The sequence below is a fragment of the Haliaeetus leucocephalus genome, unplaced genomic scaffold (assembly GCF_000737465.1).
Source record: "Haliaeetus leucocephalus isolate CR32 unplaced genomic scaffold, Haliaeetus_leucocephalus-4.0 Scaffold932, whole genome shotgun sequence".
Taxonomy (NCBI): domain Eukaryota; kingdom Metazoa; phylum Chordata; class Aves; order Accipitriformes; family Accipitridae; genus Haliaeetus; species Haliaeetus leucocephalus.
Window position 1 is genome coordinate 1,929,477 of NW_010973368.1, and position 6,005 is coordinate 1,935,481.

Genomic DNA, 6,005 nt, shown 5'->3' on the forward strand with positions numbered 1-6,005 from the left:
GCTGGGGGGGTGGAGAGAACCCCCCCCACCCCCCGGGAAAAAGGGGGGGGGGGGGGGGCGTTGCAAAATCACAGCACGACGAGGGAAGCCAAAACGCCCCTCAGCGCCGCGACTGGCTCCGCATCGTCTCTGCGTTACTCGTTATTGCTGCATTTGGCAGAAAACCCACGGAGAAACCCCTCTTAAATGTCGTTTTCCGACGCCGCCAGAAGCCCGAGGGAAAAAAACCCTTCGCGCCGAGGGGCATCTGCCTCTCCCCGGGAGCGGAGTCACGTTAGGTGGGCAGTGGCGAGGGGCAGCGGTCTCCTTTCCTCGAAACAGCCGTTCTTCTCCAAAGGAAAAAAAAAAAAGTATATCGACAGCACTATTCTGCATTAAACACTGCAGCGTCTCAACGTTGTAAATGCGCTGCGTGGGTTTTATCCTCCCAGTTATTATACCGCAGTTGCGGGAGAGAAATATTTTGCAAACGAAATCGAGACGGCCCGGTGCGAAACCCGGCCCCGGAGCTCTGCACGCCCGAGGCCAGCGGCTCCTCGGCGGGAGCGGGCTGCCCTGCCCCAGTCCCGCCGGGCTGCAGCCCCCGCGGGCGGCCGGAGCCCTCCCGTCCCCCGGCCCGGCCCGGCCCGGCGCTTTTGCCGGAGAAGCGGCAGCGCAGGCTGCTGGGGATAATTGCAATCCAGCACTTGGCTGGTACGCAGCGTGGGTGCAATGACACTTCCATTTCCACGCGTGGTGTAGGCGGGCAGGGCTGGACGGCATCCGCCGTGTAAAAAACACTGAGTTTCACCGGAGAAACTTCAAGCCGGGGAGGCAGAAATTTTCGTTTACTTTATAAAAAAGCAGCAAACCGATAGTGAACTCCACGCCCGATTACGTCTTCGCTATTTCACGTCGGAAATAATTTGTTTTCACGTGCCTCAGTAATGTCACCGGCCCTTTGGGGAGTGGGTTGAGAGGCGCGACGCCGGGGTCCCCCCGGGGACCGAGCGTCGAGCGCAGCTGCGGACCCGCGCAAGGCAGGAGGGGATGGGGCAGGGAGAAGGGACAGCTCGGCTCTCTCTCCGCCTCTCTTTTTTTCTCCGTTTGATTCTCACAACGAAAGGAAACCCTCAGAGGGGGAACGGTCTGGTTTTCTCCAGGCTGTAAAACATTAAGATGGCTACAAATCTTTCAGCGGAGGCCAACAAAACTTTCTTTCTTTCATAAACATGATCGCATTTCCTACCCTATCAGGAAAAAAAACCCCAAGCCCACAACCAGCCCTCCGTGTTTTGTGACTATGTAATGCAAAGGGGAGACAAGGTTTTGGAGAAAAACGCTAACAGCCCTTTTCCTTTGGAAAAGCCTCCAGCCCAGACTCCGTCCTGGCGCGCCGGGGCCCTGCGTGTCCCTCCTCCTCCCCCGTTTCCACCTGGGCTGACCGCCGCGGTCCGTGAGCCGCAGAACCGACGTCCCCACCTGCAGACAAACCTCAGGTCATCTCAGAGCGATCTCCTTTCCAGAGCAACAGGGCACCGACGAGTATAACGCATAGGATGCAGGTATCCGTATACACATTTTTGGATAAAGGGTTTATGCACACGTAAAGCTCTGGGAACTGAAACCCTTAAAGAGAAAGGATCGAGACGAAAAGGGCGCGCTTTCAAACCTGATCGGGAAGGATCGCCACCGCCGTTAAGTCCCGAAGACAAATATTTAGGGTCGGTTTAACCGTGGGAAAGGATTAGCGGACACAAAGTCAAGTGAGGAAACTTCCTCCCCGGCGCAGCCACCTGCGGGATCGCAGCCTGGGCCGCTGCCCGCCGCCCCCGGCGACCCCCTCCCCCGCGCCGGCGACCCCCTTGGGGCTCACTCCGCCGGACTGCACGGCCGCAGGGAAGGAGAAACCCCGCTGGCAGCCGAGCCCCCCCCCCCCCCCCCAAAAAGGGGGGGGGGGGGGGAATATTCTTCCCCTGGAACTGGTGAGACATTCGTTATAAATCGTCCGGCGAAGGTACAGCCCCGAGGTGTGCGGGAGAGCAAGGCAGAGCCGCACTCGGCTTGTAGCTGCCTCTCGTAAAAACGCAGCCAGGAGAGAAACAGGCATTGATTTGAGCCCCCGTGCAGGCGAGCGCCTAAATTCCCCGTGCCCGTGGGTGTGCTGGGCTCCGCCGGCGCAAGCGGGAGCTGGGAGCGCCCGCCCCCCCCGCCCGGCGCCCTCCCCGGCACCGAGCGGGGCATCGCCAGGGCCACCCCGACAGACTGCTTGGTGTAAGCAAACCGTCCTGCTGCCCCTCGCCGTCGCTGGCAGCGACCCCCCTGCCCCGCGGGAAGGGCTCCGTCCCTCCCACCTGCCGTGGCACAAAGGAGCCCGCCTCCGTTTGCACACATGGGCACGCTGGCGTGTGCGTGCGTGTGTGCGATCTCGAACGAAAGCCACGAAGAGAACGCAACGGTTTCCAAAGCCAGACTTTCTGCAGTGTGTCTGGGAAGACGACAGAGCTACCGGGACTCTCTCAAACGCTTCTGGTTACTTGAAAGCAGCTCGAAAATGCAATTATTCCTGTAGGTGGCACTGGTACTAGGTGTTGCAGAAGCAAAGGCAGAAACGGAGAAAATTGCCTAGGAATTCCCAATTGGTTCCTATAATTTAATGCAGAACAATAGAGGTATTTTTTTCATTTACTTTAAATTCATGTAACATGTGACAAATGAATACCCGATTGCTTTATTAGAACAAAATATGCTTTTAAAATCTGGGCCTCTGTAGCTTTATGGCCTGGTCCCTGAGAATTGTCTATTTCCCTATATGTCATTAAACAAATCCTAGCGCAAAGAGAAATTAACTCAGCACTGCTCATTCAAGTCAAATGTTTGCACCAGGAAAGCCCTAATGAGACACTGTCTGGTTTCCAGAGGGGCTGCTAAGAACAAGTGGCGGCAAAGTTATTAAATCTGTCCAAGCAACTAACACATCATTAAGACACCCCCCCCCTCCAACCCTTGCAACCTCGATCGGAATATTCAAGCGAGGGTGGAAGGAGTAGGACGGTGGCACCCCCGTCGTGGGCCAAGAGAGATGTCGTCGTCGTCTTCCCCCCCCGGGGGGGCTGGGCTGGGGCAGCCCCGGCGCTCGGCGCGGCGGGGTTTGGCGGGGAATCTCCGTCCGCGGGGGTGTCGTTAACCCCCGGCTCTTCTCCCGTCTTCGCACTACTGTACGTTTATTTCACCTGCTCATCTGTCTTCAGTGTATTCCAGTAAAGGGCAGGCGCCTGCTCTTGCCTTCACTGGAGAGGATCTGCTGCGGACCTGAGACGGAGGGGGGTCGACCCGGACAAGGCAGCCGGGTCTGTCCGTCCCCTCCTCTCTCCTGGGAAGGGGCCAGATGCCCGGAGGCGCTCGCCACGGGTCGCCTGAGCTTCAACAGACCTTGCCAGCTCCTTCTCCCAGCAGGGCGGGGGGCGGCTCCCCGCGGCACCCCAGGGGCTGAGAGCCCCGGCCGGGCCGGGCCGGGCGCTGGGAAGCAGCCGGCGCCGAGCCGCGGGGAGCCGCTGCCCGAGCCCCGGCGAGCTGCTTGCGCTCCGGGCGAGCCGCCGAGGCAGCCCGACACTGCGTGGACGTTTTCTAAGCGCTGACGCGGAGGTTCCCTGCTCCTGCACGCCGGGAAGGGGATTTGCAGGAGGTTGCGTCCTTGCGTCCCAGAAGCATGACACTGGAAAGCCCTGTGCCTTGATTTCTTGCTGTGTTCCGTTTCCCTTCAGATTTCGGGGTCTGTCACCGCCAAGGTGATTCCAAGACCTGACCGTATTTTGCCCGCCATTGCTTCCTAAGTATGCAGGAAATGTTCAGACATGGCTTGTTTGTATCCGATGAAACTTTGTTAAACAAAATTTCATCCTATTACATTTCCATTCTCCGTCTTGTCCCTGACGTCAAATCAATTTGTTAAAATTGAAATCACACACTCACACATGGCGCTGGTCCCCCTCCGCCCCCCAGCCTGTTTGAGGACGGGACACAATAAAAAAAATCTTTTGTGGAAGTTTCGGAGTTGTTGCGAGTATTTCCGTGCACGTATTTTCCGTGAATATTATATTAATTCAATTAATGTAAAACTATCCCCTCATGGATTCCCACGTACTTTCGTACACGAAAGCAGGCAGTTTATGTGTATAAGCGTGTGGTTTTTAGCAAGCTAAAATAAGGCAGCGGGCAGCAATAAAAGCGACGTCTACCAACTAAGGATCGGCGACGTGTCCCAGGACCACTCTCACCGAGCCTTTTTCCCCCGAAGAGGGGAAAACAAGTGGAAAACCAGGTCTGCCCCTGCGGAAGGGCGGGGGCTGGGGGTGGCCAAGGGGCTCGGGGGCTGGGGGGTCCCTGCCTGCAGCCACACGCTGGCGGAAAGAGGCATCTATCTCCCCGTGAAAATCCCCCCTTCTCCTTCGCAGCCGCTTCCAAGAGAGCGTCTGCCGGGGGCTTGTTTGAAGTGCGTTTGTCCCGGGCTACGCGGGAGGGTCAGCACACCTGAGACCTGCGGGTCAGGCCGGGTATTTTCGAGCCCGCAGACTCGGAGGGGGAGCGGGAGCGGCGGGAGCTGCGGGCCGCCCTCCCTTCTTCCCCGGGGGAGCGCGGGGTCAGCCGGGACCGGCCCCGCAAGCCCTCCCGCGCCCTCCTAAGGCACGGCGCCCCAGCTAACCTGCTGGGCTCAGCTATTTTGTCGCATAAGGAAATGCACATGGCAGCCAGCGATACCCGAAGGGCCCTTCATCCCGCATCTGGTTCCTTACGTGCCTAGCAGAAAACGGGAGCGACCCCGGGGGATCCCGTGGGATTTAATACACCCGCGTGTAGGAATAGCTCCGTGCAAAACGAAAGCCCCGTTTCAAAGGTCCGTGGGCCTCACCCCTCACTACATCACACAGCGCCTTCCCTCCGGGATGGGTCACCTCCAGCCAGGGCCCAAGGCTGTCGCTAGACGCAGCACGTCTGTGTGGCTCTGGCCTCCGCCACCCCAGACCCACAGCTTCCCCACACCACCTCGAGAAACCCGGCCACCCGACGTGGGTGGGGGCTTTGCCCTTCGGGAAGGGTCGGGGGAGACTTCTACTTACAAAATATGTTGCCATACGAGCATCCTTCTGCCTTAACAGCTCCTCAGCAGCTTCCTCCCCTCGGGGAAGGAGAGGGGTTTAGCTTCCTTCCAAAAAAAATCATTACAAATCTGCAGCTTCAAAGAGGGGCTGGGGGTGGGTACCGCCTTTTACTTGGCTGGTTTCGTCCTACAGTGGGAGAGCGGAGGACGCTGGGGAATCAGCGAGGCACTACATCCCGCGGAGCCCCTCCAGAAAGGCCCTCATGGAGGACGGGCTCTCTCTGAAGACGGCTCAGGGAGGCAGGAGCCGGGCACGCCGAGGGGAGCACGGCGGCGCTGGGGGCCTCGGCCGCCTCCCGGACCGGAGCCCGGCCGGAGGGGCGCGGTGCCGCCGCACCGGGACCCCGCTGCCAGCTACGGCAGGGGCTCAAGAGATCCCAGGGGCTGGGCACTCTCTGGAGGCCCCCCCGGCCCCAGAGAAGGCCTTCGTGGCCGGGGGGAGCCAGGGGCTGCCAGCCGCCGCCTCGCCGGTACCGCCCGCGCACCGGGGCTGCTGCCGTTCAGGCGATTTGCTGCGGGCAGCTCACGCCAGGTCGGTTTCGTGGAGGAAAGAGGGCGAGAGGTTTGAGGGAAGGGAGAGACGCGGGAGCAGCCTCCAGCTCCCCATTGCGATGCCTCGGTGTCGAGGGGAGGCAGGCAGAGGCAGTGACCCCGGAGGCACACCGGTGGGCTGCCGGCACCGGGGGCTCCGGCAGCATCCTGCGGGACGGCACAGCTCAGTGCCTCTCTTCGGCACGGAGGGAAAGGAGCGGGAGGGGAAACCCGGCTCTCGGCTGGCCCTTGCCCGAGCCGCTTTCGGCTCCCCCCCCGCGCTTTGCTATGCCCAGCCGGGGGGACCCCGCCGTGGGGGCGCGGGTGCGTGCCGCGG